Below are 27608 nucleotides of genomic sequence, written 5' to 3'. Positions count from 1 at the left end.
GGCAGAAGTCCAAGCAGGAGCCACACAGCTAGGAAGCGTTTCTTGCCCTGTAGCCCCGGTGCTGTGCAACATCAAGCAGTTCAAACCCACCCTTTGTATGTGATGGGACCCTCGGTAAGGCACACTGCCTCTCAAGAGTCAGTTTCCCCATCTGTGACCCTGGAACTAGTAAGATGTGCTCCCCGGGATTCAAGAAGATGATTTTTAAAGTCCTTTAGCACCTTGCTACTCATGTGGTCCACAGTCCAGCAACATCAGCATATCTTGAGAGCTTATTAGAAATGGAGAAGAGGGAAATCCCAATGTGGATCAGTGAAAACGAGCCTGACTAGTATCCATGGGGCTTGGATCCTGCATGGCTGTGGCTATGGCACCGATTTCACCCCTAGCCTGGGAACTCCCATGTGCCACAGGTACAGCCCTAAAAAGCAAAAAAATAAACATAAAAAATAAAATAAAAAATAAAGAAATGGAGACTAGTAGCCGATTATCAGACCCACAGGATCAGAGTCAGCATTTTAACAAGACCTCCCAGGTATGGGCATTCATGTGAAAGCCCAAGAAGCTGGTCAATTCTCGGCACATGGATGTTGCTCAATAAATGATAAGGCTACCCCTCTACCCACCAAACCTTGGGTTAGATCCCGACTTCAGGCAATTGGAAAAATCCAAGATGGAGAGAAGAGGTCCTGACATGGCCACTTCATTAAATTTTAAAAGGTCAAATTTTGAAGCCAGAGTCCGGCTGAGCTCCTTCTATGCATAACCATATAGAGCCTCCATTTGTTCATCTGGAAAATGGGAATAATAATAGCAGGAACCCTATAGATCATTGCAAAGATAAAATGAGTACAACCCTCAGCACAATGCTTAGCACAGAATAGGTGCTCACTAAATGCTTGCTCTTGTTTCTAGTGGAGGGAGGGAGTGTGGGGGATCTCAATACATTGCTGAGCACAGCCCATGTGATGAAATAGATAACACTTGGGAGTTCCCATTGTGGCTCATCGGAAATGAATCTGACTAGTATCCATAGGCTCAACCCCTGGCCTCCTCAGCAGGTTAAGGATCCGGCATTGCCGTGAGCTATGGTGTAGGTCACAGATGTGGCTCGGATCTGGCGTTGCTATGGCTGTGGTATAGGCCAGCAGCTACAGCTCCAGTTCGACCCCTAGCTTGGGAACTTCTATATGCCACAGGTGCAGCCCTAAAAAGACCAAAAAAAAAAAAAAAAAGAAAAAAAAAAAGAAAGAAAGAAAAAGAAATAGATAACATTTGTATAGCTCTTTGGCATTTACAAAGCATTTTCATTCATGTCATTTCACCCAACTCTCAATCCTTTAGGTGAGCTGGCACGAAATTTATTTACTTTACAGAGAAAAATAATCTAGGCTCTGAAATGTACAATGATGTGTCCAAGCAAACCAGGGTTTAAATCCATGGAATCTGACACTAAAATCCATGTCAGCAATGAATCATCCAACCAATAACCATGAAAAAGATAAAAACGGAAAGAGACAATTAATATTAGGCTCTAGGGATGGTGTCGTCCAATCTCCTCGTTTTATAGAAGGGCAAACTGAGGCTTGAGGAGGAAAAGAGACTTGTCCAAGGTCACTCAGACAGAGCACCAGCCCTGGGGTCAGAACCCAGTTCACAGAGTTCCCAGTCCAGTGTCCTGTCCAGAATCCAGACCCGTGTGCTTCATCTGATAGACTAGCCTCCATCTGATGAGCCCAGGGGTGCAGGCTGCAGGTGGCCAGGGCTGGTCCCCTGGGCAGGGGAACAGAAGGTGCCCCCAGCCCCTCTTTCCACTCCAGCCCAATCAGAGGAGGAGACTGCAGAAGCTGGAGTTGCCAAGGCGAGGCCTTTGGGGTTGCTAAGACACAGTTTGTGAGCCGTCAAGTGGCAGAAGAGGACTTGGCTGAGGCTGGGGCTACGAGAGAGCAGGACCTGCCACAGTGATCTTGGGAGCTGGGGAAGGACCTCTAACTCTACAGGGTGTATCAGCCAAGAGGAGGGTTGACTCTCACAGACAACCCTGTATCTCCACTCTTGACACCCCACCCCAGCCAGGAAGCCAAGTCAACTCTCCTGGCAGAAGGATAACCCCCCCCATCAGCAATAATCTCATCAAGCACAAGTCCGCAGCTCACTCCTCCCATTCCCCAAAACTCCCCTGACCCTGGCCCTAGGAGGAGCTCTCTAGAGCACAAAGCCAAGCCCTGCAATGCCCTTCATCACCCTTGGGATGAAGCCCACACCCTGCTAAACGTATCCCCTCAGACTTGGTCCCCATAACCTCCCAGCCTCGTCTTCCTCCCCAAGGCTCTGGCCAAACCAAATTCCTCCAAGTGCCTGGAAGACCATGCCTTTGCTGATATGGTTCCCACTGCCTAGAAAGCCCTTCCTGCCCCACTGTCCTCTAAGCCTCAGCTCCAGACTCACCATCTCAGGGAAGCCCTCCCTGCTGCCTCTTGGCAGTGAGGCACCTCTGACCAACCTGCCTTCTAGAGTTGGGTGTCATGTTGTATTTACACTCTCCGCTTTCCTGTTTGTGTCCCCATCAGGCTGTGAGCTTTTTACATCTCATTCCTAGAATAAACCCAGGTTCCAACTGTGCAAGATCAAGACATCTCTGAGCCTCCCCGCCCTCCTCTGTGCGATGGAGATTATGACCTTGGCCTTGCCAAGCTAATGAAAATATTAGAGATTATGGATGTGAAGGGCTTGACATAAGGCAGGTGCACTGAAACTGCTGCCATTGCCCTGTTCTTCATGTCGACACCACTAGCGCCCAACACAGAGGGCTCACTCATATACCTGCGCCTCTGAGTCCTTCACCTATTTTCTCACTGAATAATCACCCACTGTGTCACTAAAAGGCTCTATAAACAGCAAAGCCCCATTCAAGTATAGGTCGTAATAATTCTGATCATTAACACTCTTGATTCCCTTAAGCCCCTAGACCTGTGTCATCCAGACTTGCTCTCTATCCACCCTTCATTCACAGAACAAAATTTACTAAGTACCTACTTTGTGCCAGGTATCTGCCTAGCTCTTTGGGACTCAGCAGTAGGTCAACATGAAACACTTAACTGCACCACCAGCCTCTCTTTCTTCGACTTCTTAAAGGTCACCCTCCCGACCCAGCAGGCAGGTGGTCCTGCCTGAGGCCAGGGAGGTTCCCATTTGCACAAAGATGCCGAAGATGCTGGCACTGGGTGGTCTGCAGGCTCCACCCACACCCATACCTCCCTCCCGGCTTGTGCACCTCATCAGTCAGGAAAACAGTAAATCTGCCCAGTTTCCAATCCAGTCACTAGCTTTAAATTCAAGTACTGTCAGATCCCTGAGAGCAGGGAGCACGCCTGCCCTTTTCACTGCAGTTGTCACCAGCATTTAGAACATGGCCTGGCACAGTCATTCAGCGTCTTATTACTCATTCATTCACTCACTCAACAGATATTTATCAAGTCCTGCTAAGTGCCAGACTCTGGGGAACCAGCAGCAGGTCCCTGCCTCACTGAGCTCCTGTCTTAGAGGGATTAAGGGGGTGGGTGGATGGAGGAGATTTTATTAGGAAGTAACGGTGCCTTGGGGGAGCTGAGACTGAGGGATTGGGTGCTGTGTCACCCAGAGTGGTCCCAGAAGACCACCACTAAAGGAAAGAGCCTTGAGACAGCTGATCTGTTGGAATCCCTGCTTTGCCCCGTACCAGCTCTGCAATATGGGGCAAACCCCAGTCCCTGTCTCTGTTGATGAGGCCAGAATCTCTGCTTTCTGAGTCACCATGAGCAGGAGGAGAAAATATTTAAGGAGGAAGGGATAGGTTGTGCTCAGTTCCCCCACCCCATCCCCACCCCTACCCCCATCCTGAGCGAACACTGCGGGTCCCTGCCATTGCCAAGCCTTGGCATCCAGCCAAGAGCAGAGCTGACTGCAGTGGGTTGAAAAGGGTGAGGGCTGCAGGTTCTCATCAGACTCCACACACATCCCTGTGGGAAAATGAGCAGATCATTTCCCCTCTTGGCCCCTGTGTGTTCTCATCTATAAGATGGGAGTGGAACATTGACCTCCTTCTTCCTAACTATGTGAAAGCAGATCTAGCAAATTTGTCAAGCATTGACCAATGGACAAGTACTTACTGGGTACCCATTGCCTTTATGGGAATGCTTGGTGCCTCCCAGGAGAAAGAGGAAGGTAACTAAAATTTGAGGGGCTGCCATGTAATAGAAATCTTCACAGTCCTTATCTTATTTAACACCACCACCGATAATAATAAGCATTTATATGGCACTTCATGTATGAAGTTGGTGTTATCAGTAGCCCCATTTTATATATGAGGAGACTGAGGCTGAGCAAGATGGAATGGATTTCCCAGAAGCCAGAATTCAACCCCCCATATGACTGACAGTATATCCCACCCATCGACACCAGTCAGAAATCAGAGTTAAGCCAGAAAGCAGAATGGTCAATGGTACAAAGAGAAGCATTGTCTGAACCAGTGACCAAGATGGGCAACTGCTGCCAAGAGTAGGGGAGGTGGGGACAGGGGGATTGAGTCTGATGCCACGCAGGGCCCCATCCTGCCCAGCCCCTTGCTGGAACCCAGAGGATCAGGGTGGCTTTAGCACAGGTGAGGGGCACGCCCCTGGAGGGGCCTGGGGTTCAGTGCCCATTCAGGAAGCCCACTCCCCCCAGAAGCTCTCTCCCCTCAGGACTTAACACCCTCTCTCCTCCTCCAGGAAGTCGTGTGTCTCTGGCATGCTACCTGCTCTGCTCTGTGACTGAAGGCTCCGGCATCACAGCCCAGCCGAAGGTAAGAGTGCCGCCCAGGGTCACACCCATGGACGGTGTTCAGAGTGCCCCCCTACACCTGGTGAAGGGCGTCATGATGTCACTTCCCCTTTGCGATTGCCAAAAGCGCTCCTAAGCAACATGTTGGAATGATGTTAGCTTGTGTTACAACAGGAAAGTACTTTCTTGTGTGTGATACCTTATTCAATGATGCTCTTCAAAAGACCTTAAGGAGGTATTGTTCTCAGCTTCTGGACAAGGAAACTGAAACACAGAGAGGGAAAAGGACACATAGCTGGAAGGTGACTAAGCCTGAATTCCAACCCACTTTTTCTTGTCTGTATTCCCAAGTGGTCTATGCACCTTGTAGGTGGTTGGTATCTGTTTGATGAATGAATGAGTGAATTAATGAATTGCCCAAGATCAAGGACTGGAGGCTGGCTCTCCTCTCCCTCCCAGTTCCCAAGTTTTTCTGCTGAACTGTGGCTTTCTGTGTTGATGAGCTCAACACACCCTTCCACACCCCCACCCCAGAATCTCAAGCATCTCACGTGTGATGTTTTATTACCCACCCCCATGCTGCAGACAAAAGGATGAAAGGTGGACCAGTCAGCATTGGTCCCTCTCCCAGGTGGCCCCCAAGCTCCGATCGCACCCAGCATCCCTCCATCCACATCGCCTCTTCCCCACCACCCACTACCAGTAATCCAATGTGCATAGTTGTAAACTTGTTTCTTTAAATAAACAGTCTTGAGTTTCATACCAAATAGTCTTTTAAGAGGAGGAACGTCTCCAGGCCACCTCGTATTTAGCATACAGTGAGCCACATATTTGCACAGAGAGAGAGTGTGTGGATATAGAGATCGCTTGATCGCTATAGATATCGTTGCTCATCCAGATGGGAGCTATTTATGATGCTGAGTCACTTGCAGAGAGTGCCACTGAGGGAATCTAGGCTGGGCTCTGAGCCCCAGCATCACAGACCTCATGGCTCTTTGCCTCATCCTCACTGTTCACACATGAGAGAGACAGAGAGAGAGAGACAGAGAGAGTGGTCTCCCCTCGTGGTGCAGGAACAGAAGGAGACATTTTGGCCACAGTATATGAAGACTTTCTCATAACCTGATCCTGTTTCAAGGCATTGTCCTCCATCCAGAACACCGCACGCTTACAGAGCATCTCATCCAATTTATTCATTATATAGGAGCAAAACCTGAAACCCAGGGAGGAAAGGGACTTGCCCAGTGTCACACAACAAATCAGCTGGTCCCACAGCTCAAATTTTCTGATTGCTGTCTGGAGCTCTTCCCCAGCCCCCAGCAACCTTCTTCAGTGTACCTTCAATATCAAGCCATTTCAGCCCCTCTGGTGCTTCTGTTCTCTGTAAACCTGGAGCTGTCATTAAGCACTTCCTTCCCTGGGCTCCTCCAGGAGGGGAGTTGAGTCTGACTCATTTGGGTATCGGCCATGCTCAATGCAGGACCTGCACACACTAGGCACTCAATGCATGGGCACGGGGTGTTATATAAGACCAAACTTAGTACTAATTCCTGGGAACCCTAGTTCTCCATTTGGAAAAGCACCCATTTATCTCCACTCTCTCTTTCTTTTCTCTAAGCCAGTTCTCTATCTGTGCAAAAATAGACTCCCTCCCACTCACCACCCACCTCTACCCAATTCTATAATGAATCAATTTTATTAATAGGTTTTGGGATGGAAACTTGACAAAGGCTTTCTGTGAAAGTCACCCTTTATCTCTGTATATAGTTCACTTCTCAAAGCATTCTACTAAACTGGTCAAGTGGGATTTCGCCTTACATAAAATATTCATTAATCCACTCTTTCCCTCCATACAGAATGTGTTTGTTTAAGCATTTGGTGATCTCTATCCTTTATTATGGATTCTATTCAATTGTTCTAAGAGACAGTGGGATGAGATAGAAAGAAAGCGGGCTTTGGAATTAGGACTTGGGTTGCAACCTAGCTGCCCATTTAATGGCTCTGCATTCACACTGATTGCTGTGAGAATTAAATGACATAATGTCTGTAAGCTATCTTGCACATGTAAGTGCTTAATATAGGTTTGTGAATGAACAAATGAATGAATGAATTACTCAGGACTCTCATAAAACAGATCCTGAAGAGTGAGAAACCAATTGACCCTGGGGTCTGAAGTCTTGAAGTCTGACAAGTCCAGGAGGGTAGTCTGAGATGTCCTGTGAGGCAAACCCCAGGGATTAAGCTTCTGGTTGGATGGTCTCCAGGCCAGAAAGGGAAGTAAGTTCTTTCTGGTGGCCTCTTGTGGAAGGGATTCCCTCGGCTCAAGGAAATTTGAGTGTTGAACCGAGGTCAAAATAGAAAACTCCTTGAGAGTAAAAGTTGTGTCTTTTTAACTGTCAGATTCTAACTTTCCTCCAACCAGAGCCTGGCTTACGGTAGTAAGGCATAGATGAAGAGATATGCAGTAAGTGTGCATGGAGTTGAGTAGAATTGACTTGAGCTGACTTGGCTTGAATTGACTTGAGCTGTTTTACATTTTCCAATGGACCTAATACTATGGTCTCCCAAGAGAGAAGCTTCCTGGAACTCAAGCTTAGCTTAGACCTGGTCCCACAGCACATGCCTGGTCCCCAAGCCTGATGTACTGGGACCTTTGGAGCCTTCCAAAGATGGAAGCATCTCAGAGAAGACCATGGCCATAGCCAATACTGAGGTAAAAGTGTAGCAACTTGGCTGGGTCAAGGGGCACCACAAGGCTATGTCCTTTAGGAATCTTTAAAACTTACTGGAATTCTGCCAGGACCTTTCCATGTTTTTAGGGCAACAGATTCTTCTCTTCCTGACAGAGAAAGGCCCCTTGGAGGGGGGGGTACCCAGTTAAGTGGCATATGGCCTCTGGCTTTGAGGGGAGAAAACAGGTGGAGGCCAGAAGTTACACAGAGCCCCATACTGCAGATTCTGGCACAGCTATAAACTGGTCCTCCTGTTGAAGTGAGGGTTTGGGAATCTGAGTGATGTATGATTCTAGACTTCTATCAGGCAGTGGTTGCTAAAGGGAACAGTGACCCAGGAACCATAGTGAGGAATCAGACTATACATCTGGCATCATAATATAGAGGTCAGCCAGCATCACTGGGGTCTCCTTTACTGGCTCCATCTCAAGCACTGCCCATCAACAGGATGCAACCAGTCATCTGAAGGAGAAATGCGGGAACAAATGAGACTCAGCTGAGCAGTGGCTGCTCGAACCCTCATTGTATTTAGCTGTATTGTATGCATCCCTCTCCCACACTGGCTTGGGAACCCATCAGAGGCACCACATCTATTCTTCTCAGTACCCCCCATGTGCCATCTAAAAATCTTGGTACAGGTTAGATATTAGTGTTCAGTAAATGAATAATTAGGTCAGAGTAAGGCTTACAATGCCAGTGGAAGATTTCAAGAGGGAAAGATGGAAAATTTCAAGATTTCGAGATGGCAAAAGTCCAAGGTAAAGATATCCAGCCAGGAATCACAGCATAGATTCAAAAGTTGCCCCTCAGCAGTGTGGCTTAAAGGGAGAATTGGACTAAATGGAGTCAAGACAGTGTGATGCAGTGTGGGCTTAAAACAATGTTCCTCAGTGTCTCAAACTTCTGAGACAGGCTCTTGGGGTCATCAGAGGCTGAGTTTGAGCAAGAGACATTCCCCCAAACAATCCTATTTACATTTTTTAAAATCTTCAATTTTATCTGTTTTATATATCGGATTTCCACACACATTTTCATTTTTAAAGGACTCTTACAATTTTAAAAAAATGCATTTGGAAAGCACTAGCATTAAAATAGCCTAGGCATTTGGAGTTAGACTGCCTGGATTCAAGTCTCAGCCCCAAGCTTTGACATCTGTGGGAATTCAGGAAGGAACCCTTTTGAGCCTCCGCGTTCTTATCTATAAACCATCCTTCCAGAGATGTGTGAGCAGTAACTAAGATATTACAGTATTTCCCAAAGGCTAACACATGTGTGATTGATGGTGCGCACAATGGCTTTAGGTGGTATGTGGATGAACATTTATTATTTTAATAGCTCACAATTGATGCATGTTAGAAAAACATAAGCAGCACATTAGACTCTGTGATTTATGGAAATAATATAGCATTTCCTTTTAAAATAAAATTCTGTGCTTTTTGAAAGGCAAATCACTAAGTAAATGAATAGTACTGACATAGCAGAAATCATGAAGGTGGTACATGAATAACTGAAATGTGGGGAAAGTTGAGATAAACTATATAAAACCCTATCACAGTGTCTGTCATTCAGGAAGGGCTCAAAAGATTAGCTCATGTATCCTTCTTCTCTTGTTTTAACTTGCTGGGATGGCTGGTCCTAGAACAAAGCTCATCCATTTGGGCAAAGTAGCTGCCTAGGCTTGGTCAGTCTGGAATACAGTGTGTGGTGCTGCCCATGGGCAGGCAGCAGTGGTCAATTCAGGGCAGGACAGCAGTAATCAGGTGCCAGCAGCCAGCTGGCCACAGAATCTTAAAGCAGGCTGAGGCTGCTAAAGCAGCATCCACAGAGTGGACACCAACCATCAGTGGTCCATGAGATCACTTGAAGGATTATTCAGGCACCAGTTAAATACTGGCAAAGTGTTACCTCCTTTTTGGTTGACTGAATCAAAGATGAAGCCTCAACTAGAGGTTAGCATCTCCTAATGCCTCTTTGACACTTGTTGATCTTCCTTTTCAACACTGAAGCCCAGCCTTCAGCTGGCTAGAGTCTCTAGCTGAAAACGAATAACAATGTTGTATTTTCTGTGTATTTATTTTTACCATTACCTTCCATTTCTAGAACACAATACAGGTGTCCTATTTCTTAGAATGATCTCACGTTCCCTTTTCAAATATATGTATTAAAGGTTAAAAGGTGAGGATGTTCCTTTTGTTCAGTACAAAGTGAATCATTGTACTAGCAGGATATATACACAGAAACAAGATAAAGGTGATGCTTGAGCCAGAGAAGTTTTAGCCTGGCAGAGGCACAGCTCCAGAGCTCATGCTGGGCCCATAGGCAGGATGTCTTCCGACTCTCCCTACAAGGTGTGGGGCAAGCTAGGTCCTGGGGAGGGCAAAAGAGGCCCCATCCTAAGAAGGAGTCAGTTTGCTGGGCAGATGACCCAAGCCTCCGGACTGAGCCAGGGGTCCAGGGACCAGCCAGCAATCAGTAGAGTTAGGATGGCTCTGGAAGAGCTCCCAGCCCTCTAGTTTCTGGGTAGGCTGGGCCTGCAGAGGATAACCCAGTGGCTCCGGCAGGGAGAGGAAGGAGCTAAGTATCAGGACCAGGCAAGGCCTGACTCCACAGCCTGCATTGGCTAGGCGGTCAGGGGAATCTGGTGTGAGCACAAACCATTCACCAGCCTTTGAAGGGGCTGTGTACAAGTTAGGATGCACTGGTAGCAGGCAACAGAAGCCAAATCTGCCCTATGCCAACAGAAGAGAGGTTATTAAGAGATCACCAGGCAGCACCCAGAATCAAAGGGCAGGCTGGCAGTCAGGCTCAGGAAAGGACAGAGTGGACTAGGGGAGTCTCAGAGCAGAAACTAAGGCCATTCTTTTCAAAGCTCCTCTTGGGGATGCACCAGCCACAACTATTTTTTCCTCCTTGCCTCAGTCTGCTCGTGATTCACAGCCCCAGGAGTATATCCGCTGGCCTGCCATGTGCTTCATGCCCTCCTCTTGGCCAACAGAGAGCATGGAGGCTTCATTAACCCCCCTCCAAGTTTGAACACTGAGGAAGGGGTGGTTCCCAACAAGAAAATTAAGGAGCTGATGCTAACTGGAGGAGGAATGGAATCTGGGCAGCCCAAACAGCAAATGTCTACTATGAGGAGCCAAGACGGGGCCCGGCTATGTGGCCCCCTGGGCCTGACTCTCTGGGACCATCTCTGGGGCTTCCATTCCAGTCTGGGGCCAGTCGTCAGCCGAGACAGGGGCCTCTCCTGCTTCTCATGAGGGGCTCCTGGATCCTCTGATGGTCTGTGGGAGGAAGAAGCCTAGACAAGTCCAGTCTTGGGCCGCCTGCCTGAAAAGGATCTGCTGGACTGGGAAAGTCCAATGACAATTACTCACTCAGGGGTTGCAAACCCAACTGTCCTCCGGCTGGCAGGGAACAAATGCATGAAGATAACTGAGGTGACCTGGGATACGCATGCCTCTCTAAATGGCAGCCACAGTAGCTCCAGCCAGTGGTTGCCATATAAGCATGTGGATCCACCCAGTGTTGATTAATACCCTGGGAGGTTTTTTTTTGTTTGTTTTTTATTTTTTTTAATTTTTATTTTTGGCTTTTTAGGGCCACACCCGCAGCATATGGAGGTTCCCAGGCTAGGGGTTGAATTGGATCTACAGTTGCTGGCCTATACCACAGCCATAGCAATACCAGATCCGAGCTGCATCTACAACCTACACCACAGCTCACAGCAACACCGGATCCTTAACCCACTGAGCGAGGCCAGGGATCAAACCCGCAACCTCATGGTTCCTAGTCAGATTCGTTTCCACTGAGCCACAACATGAACTCCTATCCTTTTGTTTTGTTTTGTTTTGTTTTAAGTGAAGTCCCAAAGCCTGAATTTTATGAGACTCATTTTTTTTCTTTTTAAAAATGTTTTTAGAGTATAGCTGATGCACAATTTCTACTTACAGCAAAGTGACCGGTCATTCATACATTCCCTTTCTTATGTTATACATTCCCTTTCTTATGTTGTCTTCCACAGTGGAGACTCCCCATTTTTAAATACTGTTAACTACCAGAAAAACGTTTTAAATATTGTGCTGACCAAACAGTACAAACCACCAGTTTGTGGTCATTGCACTAACTTCTGTTCATCTACTACAACCCAACTTCCCAGCTGAAAAGCCCCACCCTCTGCTTGCCACCCTTTCTTTGGGTTCCCACAGACCCTGGATTTCCTCCCATCACAGCCTGGACACTCCGCCTTCTAAAAACTCATTTGTCTCCTCATGGGTGAGGATCGCCACCACGTCTTATGTCCATGCTCAGCACAGAGCCTGACACATTCTGAGGTGCTGTGGCATCACTTAAAGGGGGCCTGTGGGTACTGCGTTTGTCAAAGTGGCTAGGGTATGCAGTGTTAACGAATAAATCCTGAAATCCCTGTGGCTTAGCACAACAAAAGCTTGTTACTCTCTCATATGAAGCGCTCCAGGCAGCTTCCTTCCAAGCCGTGACTCAGGGATCCCGACCAGGAACACCACTCAGAAGCAGGGGAAGAGTCAGTGGAGAACTCACACCCCCTCTTAAATACCTCAGCCTAGAGTGACACTCATTGACTCTCTTCACAGCCATTGGCCAGAACTAGTCCCATGACCTGTCTATCAGGACCTGGAAATAGGGGTGGAATGCAGCCAGGGCCCATCATGCACAGGAAGCCATGGAGCTCTCATGGTCAGTGCGTGGAAGCACCTTTTAATCTGTGGGAGAGAATTTCATTAGCTTGAGCTTTTCATCTTTCCTCATTTTTCCAATCCGTAAATGTCAGGGAATGAAAATCAAATTGATGGAAAATAGAGGTCAAATGCCAACGAGCAAGCTATTGCTAGTGAGATCACACTGGCCCCTTGGCATCTCATTTGAGGTCCATGATGACCTGGAAGGGATGGCAACTATTCAAAGGGTCTCCTGCCTGTGTTTAGATGATGGTACATTCAGGGATCGTAACCCGCACTGTCACCTTGGCCAGAAATGTGGCTGATGGTGAGTCAGTGGGCACCCCCAGGGGCTCAGAGGCACACACCGTGCCTTCTACAAGCTGGGCTCAGTGCTATAGCAGATGCTTCCCTTAGAATAGACTCACAGGATCATATCTTATCTAGAAAGAGGGCAAGCTTGGGAACCAGAAAGACCTGAGTTCAAATTCCAACTCTTTCCTAATAAGTCAAAATCCCCAGCAAGACTCCACTTCTCTGAGATTTGGTTTCACCATCTCTAAAATGGGGACAACGATAACACCTTCCTCCCAGAATAATTTTGCAAAGTCTATGAGGTTATACCTGTAAAGGTAGTACCTCAGCTGACATCATTTCTCTTCCTTGTCCCCATTTGGGGTTGGAGGGACCAAATCTAACCTCTCACCAATAGCATTCCTGACCGCAGTCAGCCAGTCCCCATTTGCATGCCTCTGGAGACAAGAAACTCAACATACATCTGCTCCCCCAACCCCCAAACACCCTGCTCCATTTTTTGAACCACTCCCATGGTGTTTGTGATGAGAGGATCTGATGCCTCTAGGATGCTGCCCTGCTTCTCTGGGCCTGCAGAGGCCGACCCAGGGGCTCCGGCATCAAGAGCTGTCTGAGAACTAAGTGTGGTATGAACAAAGGAGCGGAGGGGTTCAGAATAGGGGAATATGTGTCTATTTCCAGTTTACAGAGAGGAGACAGAGAAACCTAGCACATGGGAGACTGCATCCCAGAGAAGAGAAATCACTGGAAGACCATCACACAATAACAATGGGGTCCAGCCTGGGAGTAAATGAGGGAAGCTGCAGAGGAGAAAATAGGAGCTCAAAATAAGAATGAGCATTCCACAGAGTTCCCATGGTGGCTCAGCAGGTTAAGAACCCAACATAGTGTCCCTGAGGATGTGGATTTGATCTCTGGCCTCGCTCAGTGGGTTAAGGATCCGGGGTTGCTGCAAGCTGCAGCGTAGGTTGCAGATGCAGCTCAGATTCAGTGTTGCTGTGCAGAATAGTTGGCAGCTGCAGCTCTAGTTAGACTCCTAGCCTGGGAACTTCTGTAGGGCACAGTTGTGGCAGGGAGGAAGGAAGAAGAGAAAGAGAGAGAGAGAAGGAAAGGAAAGGAAAGGAAAGGAAAGCAAAGGAAAGGAAAGCAAAGGAAAGGAAAGCAAAGGAAAGGAAAGCAAAGGAAAGCAAAGGAAAGGAAAGCAAAGGAAAGGAAGAGAGAGGAAGGAAGGAAAAAAGAGGGAAAGGAAGAAGAAAAGAAAGGAAGAGAGAAAGGAAGAAAAAAAGAATAAGAATTCCTTTAATCATTCCACAAACATCCTGTGTCCACCATGCCAGGCCCCATGCTGAGCACTGGCAGCAGCACCATGAGTCAGCCATAGGCCCTGAGCTTGGGGGAGTAGGTCAAGCCTGTGATGATAATATTAAAACCATATGGGAATCGTTGAGATGAAGGGAAATGTGAGAGCTCAGAGGAGGGCTACCTGGTCCACCTGGGCATAGGGTGTTAGGGAAAGGATGAAGAGGTAGACACAAAGGGGAAGGAAGGATGCCAGGTGGAGGGGCAACACTGGCAGAGACACAGAGGTGAGACACAGCCTGGCCTGTGGAAAGACCTACCCACTATCCTTTGCTGCTTAAGGCAGGAAGTGATGACAAGGAGGCTGGAGCAGGCAGCAGGGGGCCTTGAATGACAGCCATAGAGCTGGAACCTTGCTCCAGGCTAGAAGGGAGCCATGGAAACGTGGGAGGCTTTGCATAAAAATTGTTACTGAAATACAATCTACATTCATAAAAGTGGTTGTATCACATGTTTACAGTTCAATAAATTTTCACAAAGTGAACATACCCCTGCAGCCAACCAAGAAACAGAAACCAGCATCACACAAAGCCCCTCTTGCTCCCCTTCCCAGTCACCATCCACCCAAAGGAACCACTGTCTCAACTTCTAACCCCATTGATTAGCTGGCTTGTTTTTGAACTTCCTGTAAATGAAATCATGCAGTGTTTGTTTCTGACTTCTTTCACTCAACATTATGTTTGAGATGCTTTCCTACTGTTGCATCATGTTGCATCTTTTCACGGTGTTCATTCTCATTGCTGAATTTTATTCTGTTGTGCAACTAGACCAAAATCGGTCTAGGTGGATACTTGAGTTGTATTCAGTTTAGGGCTCTTATGAAAAATACTGGAGTTCCTATTGCGTCACAGTGGAAACAAATCTGACTAGGATCCAAGAGGATGTGGGTTCAATCCCTGGCCTCTCTCGGTGGGTTGAGGATCTGGCGTTGCGGTTAGCTGTGGTGTAGGTCGTAGACGAGGCTCAGATCCCGCATTGCTGTGGCATAGGGTGGAAGCTGTAGTTCTGACTCAACCCCTAGCCTGGGAACTTTCATATGCTGCAAGTGTGGCCCTAAAAAGCAAAAATAAAATAAAATAAAACAAAACAAAACAAAATAAAATAAAATAAATTAAAATAAAATAAAAAACCTTCCTCAGAGCCTTGTAGAGAAAAGCCGGTGAGCCAGCTTGGTAGCCCCTGGTTTATGTAACATATGCCCATTCCTTCCCTTGACCCTTCCAGGACTAGGGGGTTGGGGCTCCCCATCCTGCCCAGGGCCTAGTACTTTGGCTCTTGTCTCCCTGAGTAGCAGGGGCAGCATCCTTTTGTTTCATGAGCCACAACAGGCCCCTAGCGGGTTTCCTCACTGCTGGAGAGCAGGTGTGGCAGGGCCAGGAAGAGCATTCTCCACCCCATCCCCCACCCTGGAGCTCCAGCTCCCGCCAGCTGTCCACACTCAAGCTGATGCCACACAATGAGCCCCAGAAGGACCTTTCTCTTCTCAAGGGCCCTCATCTCAGAGCCCAGACACCTTTATTTGGGGAGACTTTCTTGGCAGAGTGTTCTGTCAGCGCCACCTCCAAGCAACCCTCCCACCCCCACCACCTACACAACACACAATGCCTTTCTGCCTGCACTTCCATCATGAACCCACTCAACCTGTAGTGAGCAGTCCAGACACCATGCTAGGCATAGGGACACCCGCAAGGTCTCTGTCCTTGTGGAGTTTCCCCTGCAGGGGGAGGGTTGGATCATAAACAAGCAGATGGAGACAGTAGAGAGGAAGACTTCAGATGGCGCCTGGGGCCATGAAGATGGTGAAAGGGAAAGCTTTGATGGAGAGGGGCAGCTGGGCAACCACTCAGTCCCGGCTCCTCTGCCTGCAAGCATTTGTCCTTCTCTGGCTTGGGCTCCACCTTCTTAAAGGGAAGGGTCACACTGCAGCCACGACTGGGGGTGGTCCCAAGATGTAGCACCAGAAGGTCCTGGCTGCAGCTGACCTCCAACTACTTTGCCCTCTTCCCTCCGTCATTGCCAAGTCTGATCAGCCCCTTCAAGGTCTGCCTGCTCCTCACAACTGTCTCTCCTGCCCCCAGCAGTGGAGAGAGGGGTCACAGGAACTCTTCCTTGACCCATCAGCTTTTCCTCACTCATCCCATAGACTTATCCCTCCAACTCTACCAGATTCACAGCAAACTGAGTGCTTTCCAGATGGTTCCCCCAACAAAGCCTTAGGGACAAGGCCAACTGAGCCCAATCGAGGCCAACAGACCCTCCTGAATCTCCACACCCAGGACTCTCTCTGTTTCTCCTTCTCAGCACTGCTCCCCGCTTCCCTCTGTCTTTTACCCTCTGGCTGACTCATTCTTTCTCTGTTTGTCTGTCTCTGTATCTCGTTTCGATTTCCCCCTCTACCTCCCTGTTGCTCTAATTCACATCCTAAATGTACTTCTTATCTGGACGTTAATTTACTTCAAATACTGATTTTTTTTTTAAATGCATTGAGCCCCTACTGGGTGCCAGGCATGGGGCAAGAAGCTTGGGTCTAATCAAAGATGAGTAAAGCATGGACTTCCCCGGAAGGGAGATGAGTCATGCACTTAAATAAGTGAAATGGGGAGGCTGAAAGTGACCGATGTTATAAAGGAGACACTGATGGCAGCTGAAGAACACCAAGGAGGGGGTTCCCGGGGACTTCATGGAGGAGGTGACTTTTCAGTCAGACCTTAAAACGTGGTCATCCCACAGAATGTTGGCTTTCTGTAGGGTGGAAGGTCATCTCCCTCAGACCAGTTGTAATTCAGTGCCTTCTTCTCTCAGATCTAAATCCTACTCTCCAGCATCTGTCGTATTTAATCTCTAAGGCATCCTGAATAAAGCATGGACTTTGTATCTGAAAGACCTGGGTCTGAGTCTCACTGACTCAACATTCTTGAGCTTTCATTTCATCATCTATAAACAGCTTCCTAGGGCTATTGTGAAAATCAAATAAGACAAAGGATGTAAAAAACGCCTTCCTACTGTTAATGAGGCTCATTACTGTTAATGAGGGCTCTTTTGAATGCAAGTGACAGAAACCCAACTTAAAATGGCTTAAAGTAAAGAAAGAAAAATCTAACATGGCTAGCTAGCATCAGGCACACCTGGATCCAGGGGTTCAAATGATGACCTCGAGACTCTTTTTCTACGTCTTCAATTCTGCTCTCCTGTACATTAGCATCACTCTAAGGCAGGCATTCCCCCTCAGCAGGGCAACACAGCAAACACCTTTCCACCAGCTGAGTGACCCCAATGGAAATAGAATACCCCATTCCCAATGGTTCTGGGAATCGGCAAGCTCTGAATTGCATCTCAGTGATCTGATTCCTAACCCACCCCTAGAGCCAGGCCTGGGTCACACACTCAACCTATGGGACTGGTGAGGACATGATCCTCCCACCCAATCCGTAAGGACCAGTAGTGGAAAAGGAGTAGGTCCTCCCAAAAAGGTGCTGTTACACTGTTCTAAGAAGAAGGGGTAATGGGTGCTGGGTATCAATTCGTTGGGTAATGGAGACAAAACAGAGGAAAAGAAGGTTCACTCCTTCTTATCTCTCAGGCCTTGGCCTAGCTGTTATTTCCTCCAAAAAGTCTTCTTTGATCTCCCAAGGCTGTTTTGGGTACCACAATCACCACCAGCCTTGTGCACCTACAGCACCTTCCCTTAGCATCATATTCATCACATTTATTATACCTTTCTATTTACGTGTCTGTCTCCTTTACAGTACTCTAAGCATTGGGAGGAAAAACACAGTGCCTGTCTTGTGTGTTGCTGCCGCCCTCATGTTGACAAATGCTGGGATACTTAGTAAACAGCGATGGATGGATGGATGGATCAATGATGGATGGATAGATGAGCGGTTGAATGTAGGCTGATGGATGGAGGATTAGATGGTTAGATGAATAGATAATGGATGGATGATTGAAGTAAATGAATGAATGAGTGGTTGGATGAATGGATTGGTGGATGGATGGATGGATGGATGGATGGATGGATGGGTGGATGGATGGATGTCTAAATGAATGGTTTAGGAGAAAACTAATGAGATTAATTTGAGATGTGGTAAGTTCAGGCTGCCTGTGAGCACAAAGAGATGTCCCTCAAGCTGCTGACAGATAAACTTGGAGTTCAGAGCTGGGCTGGAAAGAGGTTTGAGAGCTATTAGCATGGAGACTGTCATGGAGGCCCTGAGAGTGGATCAAGATCACCAGGGAGGAGGCAAGTGGTGCCTTCAAGGTCACACATCCCATAAATGACACTTGAACTCAGGGCTGCTGTGGTGTCTTTGGGGTCAGTCTGCTCTCCTTCCTTCCTTCCAAGGCCACCTGGCCACTAATTGAGGTGGCAGCACGGAGTTAACATCTCTCTCTCCCCCCTCCCTCCCCCTCCTCAAACCACTCAGCCAGAAGGGAGCAGCTGCCTGGGAGGACAGAGAGACAGATTATGTAAACTGTGATTGCCACCCACAGGAGGAGGAGGAGAGTGAATAGGTATTGAAATGCGCTTTCAATAATGCATGTCCTCCTCCGCAGAGGCCTGGGGCTAGGTGGAGGGGAGAAGAGCCTTAAAGGGACCAAGCTTCTGGTCCCCAGTGGCACCACCCACAGACCTCAGCCACATGGGCCTCTGTCTGCAGCTGGACAGAGGTGGACATCCACCCCAAGAATACTCAACCTTTTACCATCAAGTACACTTTTTATTTTCCCTCCGGGTCCCAGCAGATTTGAGTTTTTAAAGATTCTGTTTCCCCAACACACTGCATTTAAGTCATGATTAATTCATTTCCCCCATTTTTTATTAATCAAAGACACTTAACTGCCAGTCAGAGCTTTGTTCGGCAAGAGGTAAGTCACGAGGTGCCATCACTCCAACCCAAAGCTGAAATATGACAACATTTTTAGCCAGGCCCACCTTGCTGCTGGTAAGTGCCCTTCTTCCCCATCCCCCATGCGTTATCTTTGGAAAACCCCAGGTAGAGGAGCAGGTATTCTGCCCAGCACTCTTACTTCACAGAGAAGAAAAGTGAGATCCAGAAAGGTGAATGGATTTGCCTGAGGTCACATGATTAGTGGGAACTGGAGGCTGAGGCCTGACCTCTCCAGTTTCAGTTGACTTAGAACTTGGCAATGAGATAAGTCATCCAAGGGATGTGACAGCAAAGAAGGCAGCAGGGGGAAAGGCCTCAGAACCAGCACCTTCATCACACCCCTACTATGCACTTGATCCAGTAAATATCTTCTCCCACTTTGTTCTCACACAATGGCCCTGAGAGGTGGGATTACCAGTACTGGTGTGCCCATGAGGAAACTGAGCATTAAAGAGGATCTGTGGGTTACATAATCCACTTGGCTGGAAAGTGAAAGATCAGGATTGCTGCAGGTTCGCCCACTGACTGTGAAACTCATGCTCTTTCTACCTCACTGGCCTGGTGGGGATGAAGGCGAGAGTCACTCAGACTGGATCTGAACTTCTGCTCACCACTTAGCAGCAGTGTGAGTCTGGCTAACAATCTTACCTCTCTGAGCCTCATTCCCTAACTGGGATAGCACCTCTTCCTTAAGTGATGATGGAAGGTAAGAAGAGATGATGGGGTTCAAGGCTCCCATATACTGTTGGGGCACAGTGTTTGGAGATGGCATCCTCTCCCTCCTCTGCTCCCTTTTCCTTGTTTAAAATCCTCTAAGCTGGCAGAAGCCAGAGTGAGGGATTGATTGCTTATGTCTTTGGGGATCTCCTAGGCTGGGAATTAGGAAAACATTGCTCTGTTTTCCCTCTGTTATCAATTAAATGAACTGTCCTTCTCTGGTCCAATAATTCTAAGACAAGAGCTGAAAGGTGGGATGAGGCTCTCTCCCTCCAGTGTGAATGCTCTCCTGGTCATCACCATCTGCTTCCACGTCTGGTTTAGTTGGCTTCAGGTTGAGATGTCTTGAACATTCCCCCCACTCTCCTGGCAACCCCATTTATTTCCCCAAGGCAGGCTAACAAAAGATGAAGTGGAAACCTCAGCTCCCAGCAGCTGAAGAGGGTGACCTCCTGCCCTGCCACAGTTGTTCCCTGGACAAGGTGGTGGTTGAGTAATTGACTCCCTGGTCCCCTCCTCCAAATGGTTTTAAATGATGAAGTTCAGTAAATGTGGTAAGTGGGATAGGGCGCTAACAACTCCTTGGGCACTATGCAATGTATCAGAGGTTTGTGGGGCTCCTCCTGGTGCCAGATGTAAGCTAAGCATTGAAGACTCAGGGATGAATGGCACCTGGCTGTGTCCTGAAGGAATTCCCAGCCCAGAGGGAGAAACAGACCTGAAGACGAGCTAGGACCACCAGGCAGTTTAGGAACTGTGACAAGGGCTATGCAGCGTCCCATAGGAGCCCAGAAATGGGTGGGGCTGACTGAGTGAGAAGAGAAGCACAGGGAAGGTTGACCTTTAAGCTGAACCTGATGGAAAAGGCAATTTCAGACTGTGGGACAGATGGTAAGACAGGAGCATGTGAGAGCATTTGAAGGAGGAGTCTAGATTGTTTAAAGGTAAAGGGTTGAACAAAAGGAAAGGCTAAGTTGGGTCAGATGGTGAAAGGTCTTGAACGCCATTGCCATTGGTAATAGACTCCAGGCTTTGGCTAGGGAGAACCATGGCACAAGAGTGTGGACAGACTACCGTTGAAGAAAGACCTCTCTGTAGGAAAAAAAAAAAAAAAAAAGATTCATAGGGACTAAACTGGAGGCAGATGTTCTAAAGCCTGAGTGACAGTTCATGCAAAAATCAGAGGAGCCTTGAACTAGGCTGGAGAGGTTTTAGAGGGTGAATGAATTGAATTTGATGGTTGATTGGATATGGGGATGAGAGACAGGAAGGAATATCTCAGGATGGCATCCTGCTTTTTTGGACCTTACCTGCCCCTCTATTCTGCTTGGCCAACAAATATCTGGGCCAGCTCAGTTCCCCAGGGAAGCTTGGATAAGGATGGCTTCCTATCAGCTATCTAACAAAACTGAAGGAGAAGTTTACCTCTTGTACTCTCCTATTAGCCAACACACTTCCAATTGCAAGTGAAAGAAACTCAATTCAAAGTGACCTTAGCAAAAAGGGAAGTTGATTGGCATATGCGATGAGAAGTTCAAGGAATGATTTGTTTCCACCACAGCTAAATCAGACAACTCAAATGATGAGAGCAGATCTCAGTTTCCCTCCACATCTTGGCTCTGCTTTCCGCCCTGTTCACTTCAAGTTCAGGCAGCTTCCGGCCTCTGCATCTGCAGGCTTAGATGCCACAAAAGGAGACTTCTCAACAGCTCCAGCAAAAGTCCCAGAGCTCAGTCTCATTGGCCTCTCATGGGTCACATGCCCATCCTTGAACAAATCACTGTAGCCCAGAAGAATGGGCTGCTCTGATTGCCCAAAACCTGGTCATGTGCCCTCTCCTGGAGCACTCAGGCTGGGGGCTCAGCCCACCTAAACCATATGGAAGGAGATTGGGGGAGGAAGATTTTCCCCAAAGGAAATCAGGGGGAGCCTTACAGAAAGGGAAATGGATGCTTAGAGTACAAAATCACCAGCTAGCTTCTTGATTGCTTTTCCATAACAGTTTGGAGCTATCCAGAAGGACCACCATACCTTTCAGAGTTTGGCATCCATATTATGTTCTTGTACCCAGGCCTGTTCAACACACCTCTAAGGTCTAGGAGATCAATGAGCAGGAAGATGCACTTGACCTTTTGCACATTCCAAATAACAGCCAACTGAAACTATTCATTCATGTATTCATTGGCCTCTCATGTGCCCAGGCCAGCTCTGGCTGCCGTGAGTGATAGAAAGACTCAAACTCTTCTCTAAGGAGTTCAGAGTCTATTTTAGGTATATTTTTCTGATAATTTAGTACCGTCAGGTTTACCCTCCAAAAATTACATTTCACTGCATATTTTTGTCTGGCACTTGGATTCTTTTATTTGCTTTTAGATTAACTGCCTCACATGAAAATCACAAATTGAAAAGGCCTTTAAAATTCCCCTTTCACTTCTGAGTTAATTTTGTCTTCACTCATTTAAAAAAGAAATCAATTGTTATTGCATTTATTGAACATCCTCACTGAGGCAGCCTCTGGTGTGTTTGTGATTTATTCTTTGGAAAGCTGGGTATGAACCTTGAGAAGGTGTGGTGGTCCCTTCACAGACTAAGAGGGTGAAGCTCTGTCCTATGAGACCAGGGAACTGCAAAACAGAAGACTCAGGCATATGATCTCTATTGTCATGTCTCTACCTGCAGAAGTCCTTGCATGTTGATTCTGAGGGCATAGTTTGGAGTGATTGGGAATACATTTTTAGCTCAGTATGAATGAGAAATATCTAAGGACTGGAGCTGTTTACAAAATAAATAAGCAGAGTTCCCATTGTGGCTCAGCAGGTTAAGAACCCAACTAGTATCCATAAGGAGGCATGTCCGATCCCTGGCCTCACTCAGTGGGTTAAGGATCTGGCGTTTCCATAGGCTTTGATGTGGATTGCAGATGTAGCTGAGATTAGGTATTGCTGTGGCTGTGGTGTATGCTGGCAACTGCAGCTCCAATTCGACCCCTAGCCTGGGAACTTCCATGTACCATGGGTACAGCCCTTAAAAGCAAATAAAATAAAATAAATAAAATTTAAAAAGCTACCATAAGACAGTGAGCTCCTTATCCTTGGACCCGCGTAAACAAGGACTCTTAGATGGGAAGATGGGAAGTTGGACAAAATGATCTCAGCCTCTTCCAACCAAGAGATTTCTGAACCACGGGTTGAGGTGTACCTCAGCCATTGCCTTGCTGTGTGGCCTTTGGAGAGGGGCCACCCCTCTCTGAGCCTCAGTGACCTAGATAACTCTGTAGCTTCTTCCTCTTCTAAACCTTGCCTCAGGCATTCATACCTACCTCAGCACACTTGGGCAATTTCTGTCCCATGTATATCCCCAGGCGCCTAATGCCTGAGAAAAGCCGGGCAGTGAATCTTCAGGTGTGAGGCACCTTCTGTTCCTAGAGATGCTGTGATTCACAGCCATGGGAACAGACGGATCTGGGGGAGGAATCCAGCCCCTGGAGCAGGATGCAGCCCCCACACGCCTGACTTGGCCTCTAACACAGCATCATCTCCCTGCCCAGGACTGGTCCTCAATTCACAGACAATCTTGGGATTTGGCCTTGCCCATCAGATCAGGCAAAAAGCAGTGGAGGCTGGGGATCCCTGGTGGTTCAGCAGCTTAAAATCTGGTATTACCACTGCTGTGGCTCTGGTCACTGCAGTGGAATGAGTTTGATCCCTGGCCTGGGAACTTCTACATGCCACAAGTGCAGAAAAAAAAAAAAAAAAGAAGAAGAAGGCAGAAGAGGCTGATGCAGATACCACCATTGTGGAGGAGGAAAGTTTTCATGAGCAGGTTTCAAGCTTCTATCATTTGATTTTCTCAACAGCCCAGCAAGAGAGGCATTATCATGCCCAATATTAGGGGAAATCTGAAGCTCAGAGATGCTGGTGATTGTCAGAGGGAAGCCAGCAAATAAGCAGTGGAAAGGGCACTGGATGAGGCCCACCTGCCCCACACCATGCTTCTTCCCCAAGGATGCTCATAAACTCATTTTCCAGAAGGAGGCATAGCCCCTCCTAGGAAAGTGCCTCTTTGCCAGGATAATTGGCCAGAGATGGACCAGAATCTCATATCCCTCTGAATTGTGCTGGACCTTTTGGAGAGGCCACTTGCCCTCTCTGGGCTGATGTAGGCTCTCCAACACTAACACTCTAAGAGGCCGTGGTCCAAAGTCTCCTCACTCCGAGGTCTCCATCTGGGTGGGGAGGATGCCTTCTGGCCATGTATAGGCTGACACAGTATTTTCCACACTAAGATGACTCTGAGATGTGGACGAGAGAGGTCCCCCTGTACAGGTGAAGAAGCGAGAGACTGCACATTGTACCCAAGCGCACACAGTCAGGAAAGCACAGAGCCAGGTGTGAGGCCCAAACCCTTAATACTCTAATGGCGTCTGCCCAAAACTCACAGTCAGCCCAGGGCTGGCTGCTATAGGCTCCAGAGATGCAAAGTTCAGCCAGGGACAGGCTTGTCAGCCCTGGGTGCCACCAGCAGCCAGCTCCCCCTTCCCAGGGCCTGATTCTTGCACCATCAAAGCTCCTGAGTCAGTCCCAGGTCATTGCCTGGTGGCTCCCGTGACCCCCAGACAAGGCCACGCCCCTCAATGCACTCTCTGGGGTTCTGAAAGCAAGAATGCACAGTGCCTGGTTATCCAGAGGAGAGGCCACGTGGGCAGAAGAGGCTGAGGAAGAGGACAAGAAGGGCGAGCAGGCTTGAGGATGCCCGTGGGAACCAGGCCCATCCCCGCCCCCAGGATGGGGTTGGAGAGCAGCATGGGGTGGGGAGCAGCCGAGCAGGGGAGAGAAGACTAGACCTATATATACGGTGGCTTCATTTGCACAACTCATGAGAGAGTGAGAGGGGATTCACCCGCATCTTTCCATTGAAAACACTGATACTCAGAGACATGAAGCAATTTACCCCAGGTCACAAAGCCAGGGGATGGCAGGTATAAACCACTATGTCACACCACCCCCAGGAGGTACATGTTGCTCCCACCCAGGGTTGCAGGGCCAGCAGCCTTCCTCCAGGAGGGGAAGGTTTGCAGGGGAAGCACACCCCCACCCCAGCCATCCAGACACGCTCAGCCTCTGCCTCTTTGACTCAGGCCACAGGGCATGGCTGGGGAGACTGAGCTGCAGGCTGGTGGTCTCTTGAGGGTCCCTTTGCATACAGCGCCACAGGCAGGTGAGGAGCAAGTAAAATCTAGTCTCTGGAGTCCTTATTCCCCAGAGCTTTCCTGGAAACGGCAGGAAGCTATTTTTAAAAGCTGCATCCATAGGCTGTAACCTGGGAGATGGGTCCCTAGCCCAGTCTGCACCCCTGTTGACCAGGAGCAGTGTTTATCCAGCTCACCACTCAGCCCAGAGGTAAGGAGCCCTGGGCACGCCTGGGAGAGAGGGCAGGGGGACAGCCACCTGCCAGGGGAAAAGATGTCTGTCAAATTCCAATCATCCCCACCCTCCCAGCTGGAAGGAGCCTTAGATCCCCAAATGGAATGTGTGTGTGCTTGTGCACGCACGCTCGTGGGTGTCAATGAAGCTGTGTGTCTGTAGAGTATTGTAAAGTCGAGTCTTGTGGATCTGGGGGTGGTGTGTGTCCATGGAAGCCCAAATGTCTTTGTATCCTGTGCAAGGTGCCATGTAGGCACCTGGATATCTCTGTGCTTCTGAGGATCAGTCTGTTGATGCGAATCTGGGTGTGTGTGTGCGCGTGGGGGGGGGGGTAGGCTGTGTCTGTTTGTTTCAGTGTGTAGGTGTGTATACACATCAGTGTTTATATGTGTCTGTCAGTCTCCAGGAAGCCCAGGAAATAAATGTATACAACTTTAGATGCTGGAAGAGCGTTAGCTCTCTCTAGAGCTCAGTTCCTTTTTTCCCCAAGCCTCAAGTTACACAAGGAGCAATCAAAACTCAAAGAGAGAAAAGGACTTGTCCCTGGCAAGTCCCCAGGTCAGGCAGCACAGAGAGGACTGGAACCCAGTTCATTTCCAAAGTCAATAGCTGCTCCCTCCCTGCCTCCAAGCAATTAAGGACCAACTGAGTCCATCATCCATGAGACTTGGAATTGGCTGCTGAGAAGGAGGACGTGTCTAAGCGCAAGTGCATCTGTTCTAGGCTCTGAGTGGATGGATCACTCACTAGGACAACACGCCTTTGCTGCAGAGAAGGAGCATGAGCTGAGCCTACTGGCTACTGAACCTGGGGCCCACAGAGATCCTGAGAAAGTCTGGATGGTGCTTGCTTTTAAGGGGTCTGCAGGAGGTCAGGCAGGTAAACTCAAAACGATGACGAGGGGTAAAAGTGCTTACTTGAAGAGTTCCCTGATAGCCTAGCAGTTAAGGACTCAGTGCTTAGCTGTCACTGCCATGGCTCAAGTTACTGTTGTGGCTCAGGTTCGATCCTTGATCTGGGAACTTTTGCACACCCCAGGCGGAGCCAAAAAAAGAAAAAAGAAAAAAGGTGCCTACTCCAGGCAGATTCCTTTTTTTTTTTTTTTTTTTTGGCATTTTAGGGCTGCGTCAACTGCATATGGAAATTCCCAGGCTAGGGGTCGAATCAAATCAGAGCTACAGCTGCCGCCCTACATCACAGCCACAACAACTCGGGATCTGAGCCGCTTCTGTGACCTACACCACAGCTCACAGCAACACCAGATCCCCAATCCACTGAGCAAGGCCAGGGATCAAACCCACATCCTCATGCATACTAGTCAGATTAATTTCCACTGTGCCATAATGGGAACTCCCATGAACAGGTTATTGAAGGATTCTGTACAGAGAGAGGGGTAACTGATTCTGCCCAGAGGGTTGAACAAAGCTAGTGAGGAAGTGACATTTGAGTTGGGATTTAAGAGATGCAATGTGAGAGTTCCCATCATGGCTCAGTGGTTAACAAAACCGACTAGGATCCATGAGGATGAGGGCTTGATCCCTGGCCTCGCTCATTGGGTTAAGGATCTGGTGTTGCCGTGAGCTGTGGTGTAGGTCCCAGACATGGCTTGGATCTGACGTTGCTGTGGCTCTGGCACAGGCTGGCAGCAATAGCTCCGATTAGACCCCTAGCCTAGGAACCTCCATATGCTGCAAGTGCAGCCCTAAAAAGACAACTCCCCACCCTCCAAAAAAAAGAGAGAGGCAATGCCAGTAAGTGAATAAGTATTTCGGACATTTAAGAGAAAGGGCATTTCAAGCTGGGGGCGCAGATTATGCAAAGGCATCTTATGCACTTCCTGATACTTTGTTCTGGCAAGATCCAGCTCCTTCTTAGGCTACCCTAACCCTCTGCTTAGTCTATGCTCCATGTCTCTTGTCTGTGCTCCTGTTACTCCCACCATCTGAAACCAAATCATTCCTTCAACATATGTGTCCAAAAAGGTACCCAGCCCTGACAGTGGTATAGGAGATACAGAAGGGAATCAAGCACAGTCTCAGCCTCTAAGAGCAGGAGACAAGGGTAATTAACAGCCAACCAACCACAGCTCCTTGTTTTCTATGTGCCTGGTCCTGTGCTTAGGGCAACGAGGGCTGAGAAGACCATGGGCAAGAGGAAGGAAGCTCATTGGAGACTTTGCTATGCCAGCCGTGAGGTCCTGCCACAGCACAGAAAGTTAGGTCCTGATGATGCATTTCTGGAAGAAAGTTGAGGCTCAGAGAGATGAACTAGTTATTTGAGGTTGCACACAGTGTGCAGAGTCAAGCCAGGTCTGTGGGACTCTGGAATCTGGGTTCTTTCTGCCAGCTCCAGCTGACTGCCTGCATGACCAGGAACATGGGCTTTGGAAACTGCTTTTTCTGCTATTCTTTTGCCTGTAGCCATCTCTTTCCTGGGTCTCCTATGCTTTTAGTTATGTTCCTTTCAGAAATGCCAGTGAATCATCAGTATGCCCTGGAGCATACTGGAGCAGGCAGCAGAAGGCAGCCCAGCGTCTGGGTGGGATTTCCAAAGAAGAGGCTGGCTATGACAGGAAGGGAGAGAGAGAGTCCCCTCCAGTCTGGGGACCAAGTGACATCAGATGTGGGATCCCCATCCCCTCTCCAGTCTTCCATCCTGACCCCAGGTCCTTGTTGC

At 48.3% G+C, this 27608-nt stretch overlaps 2 protein-coding genes across 8 annotated transcripts in view; one reads left to right on the top strand and one right to left on the bottom strand.

Annotated features, from left to right (window-relative positions):
* Window positions 1–27608, bottom strand: part of THOC3 (THO complex subunit 3) — a 291571-nt gene that overhangs the window by 144220 nt on the left and 119743 nt on the right. The gene's annotated exons all lie outside the window — the stretch shown is intronic.
* CPLX2 (complexin 2) overlaps window positions 4797–27608 on the top strand; it is a 68785-nt gene continuing 45973 nt past the window's right edge. Inside the window, exon 1 of the mRNA XM_021084435.2 lies at window positions 4797–4822. The gene's annotated coding sequence lies outside the window, so the exon portion shown is untranslated. The remainder of the gene's footprint in view (window positions 4823–27608) is intronic.

Source organism: Sus scrofa, chromosome 2 (assembly GCF_054392235.1).
Source record: "Sus scrofa isolate SSC_HxYL_T2T_F1_AM1 chromosome 2, Sscrofa_HxYL_maternal_Yorkshire_Landrace_v2.0, whole genome shotgun sequence".
Lineage (NCBI taxonomy): Eukaryota > Metazoa > Chordata > Mammalia > Artiodactyla > Suidae > Sus > Sus scrofa.
This window is presented reverse-complemented; position numbering and strand designations above follow the sequence as displayed.